The sequence below is a fragment of the Nycticebus coucang genome, chromosome 1 (assembly GCF_027406575.1).
Source record: "Nycticebus coucang isolate mNycCou1 chromosome 1, mNycCou1.pri, whole genome shotgun sequence".
NCBI lineage: Eukaryota > Metazoa > Chordata > Mammalia > Primates > Lorisidae > Nycticebus > Nycticebus coucang.
In genome coordinates this window covers 157,470,154-157,472,426 of record NC_069780.1, presented here as the reverse complement: position 1 = coordinate 157,472,426, position 2,273 = coordinate 157,470,154, and the positions used below count along the sequence as shown (strand labels likewise).

The 2,273-nt window shown below is 43.6% G+C and overlaps 1 pseudogene; it reads right to left on the bottom strand.

Moving 5' to 3' along the window:
• Positions 1–884: 884 nt before the first annotated feature.
• LOC128589640 (40S ribosomal protein S2-like) lies at positions 885–1,723 on the bottom strand (annotated as a pseudogene).
• Positions 1,724–2,273: the final 550 nt, after the last annotated feature.

The window sequence follows — 2,273 nt, the reverse complement described above, 5'->3', positions numbered from 1 at the left end:
ACCGTGCACAGAAAGACAGGGCTGTTACTGCGTCCTCAGGAGTCCCCAGCCGTTCCTGAGAATGGCTTTCAAATAGCAGAAAAACCCACTAGACCTAAAGTTACATTAAAGACAACAAAATCAAGTTATATTTCTTTTATACTTAACTTTTGTAGAATGATATTTGAATCCAGCTAATTTTCAAATTAAACATCATTTTAAAATGTCATCATCAATCCATATGTCATTCCAGGGCTTAGCAGAGGAGTTGAGAATATGGCATCTCTCTGCTTGATTTTAAATCCTGTCTCTGCGGCTTACTAACTGAGCAAGTCGCTTATCTGCTCTGTACCTCAGTTTCCTAATTTAATAGAAATAACACCTGTCTGGGCGGCGCCTGTGGCTCAAGGAGTAGGGTGCCGGTCCCACATGCCAGATGTGGCGGGTTCAAACCCAGCCCCAGCCAAAAACCACAAAAAAAAAAAAAAAAGAAATAACACCTGTCTTCTAAGGTTGTTGTTAAGGATTAAGTAAGTCAGTAAGTGAATACTAAGTGTTTGCTAAATAAAACAAGAAATAAAATACAAAAACAGGTGACATAACAAAAGATGAAAAAAAGCCCCTATGCTCAAGGGCAAAACAAATGCAACTAAGACTTTGTGGGGAGCAGAGGAGGGAAGTACATGAATCAAATTCCAACATCATGACAGTCAAACCATATTTCTTTTTGAAAGATCTTGTTCATCACTTGCCATTATAATTTTATCAGATTGCATCACCCGAATAAAGCAGTTCAAATTGAGCAGGAAAAATTCAGAGAAATGTTTCTTTTAAGTATCTATATTTTTTTAACAGACTTAATTCACTTTATCATTATTGTATAAAAATACAAAAAAACAAATACCCTATGTTGTAGCCACAGCCGGAGCCTGGGTCCTCTGCACAGACTCTGGTGTGGGTCTTGACAAGACGGTCAGTGAATTCTTGTAAGACCGTAAGGAGACTTGGTGAACACTGTCTCTTTCCAGAGATCAGGAGTGAGATAGCTATAGGTCTTGGAAATGGCATCAAAAGTGGCCTTGGCAAAGTTGCCCAGGGTGGCAGTGCAGCCCCTGGCTGAATTGTAGCAGTCACCAATCCCAGCCAACATTAGCAGCTTCTTAGGCACAGGTGCTGAGACAATGCCAGTTCCTCTAGGAGCAGGGATGAGATGCACCAGCACAGAGCCACAGGGGCCTGTCACCTCGCAAGGAACAGTGTGAGGCTTGCCCATCTTATTCCCCCAGTAGCCTCTCCACACTGGAACAGTAGCGAGCTTGGCCAGGATGATGGGACCTCGGATGGCAGTGGCTACTTCCTTGGAACACTCAAACACCCAGACCACGTGGCCATTGTAGTCCCCAAAGGCAACAAACGCCTTGAACCTGGTCCGCTGGCCAAAGCAGGTCTGTTTTTGCACTGGCATAATCTTCAGAACTTCATCCTTGAGAGATGCCCCCAAGAAAAGAATCAATGATCTCAGATGCCTTAATGGGCAGAGAGAAAAGATAGATCTCCTCCAGGGATTTGATCTTCATGTCCTTGACCAGGTGGCCCAGCTTGGTGACAGGCATCCACTCTTTTTCCTTGGCCTTGCCTCCGCCAGCTCTGCGGCCTCGGCCCAACCCTGGCTCCGGATGCCGCTGCCGAAGCCTCCATGGAAACTACCACGGCCTCCCATTCCAGGGCCCCCGGGGCCTCCAGGCCCTCCCGGCATCACCTGCCATTTGGTGTTTTCATCCAAGTATCTGTATTTTGTAATAAAGCATTATGTAATTGTCATACAAATTTTAGAAATTTGAAGAAAAAATGGTGCAGAGAAGTAAAATATTTCAACAACATTCCACCATCTGTAAATAATTGCAGTTAACAACGTGATGTTCCTTAACCTATATACTTTTTCAAATCATGAGCCTTCTATACATATGGCCATACCCATTTCATAAGCAAGCCTAGCCCGCTCTATTGAGCTTCACTTCATTGTGCTTTGAAGATCTCTCACTTTTTACAATTTAAAGATTCTTGCCAACTCTGCACTGGGCAAGTCTATCAGCGCCATTTCTCACATGGAGTGTGCTTACTGCAGGTCACATTTTGGTAATTCTAACAATATTTCAAACTTCTCACTGTTATTCTACCTGTTATGGTGATCTGTGGTCAGTGGTCTTTGATGTGACTATGGTAATTGTTTTGGAGCACCAGGAACAGCACATATATAAATGGCAAACTTAACCAGTACGCGTGGGTTTGTTCCC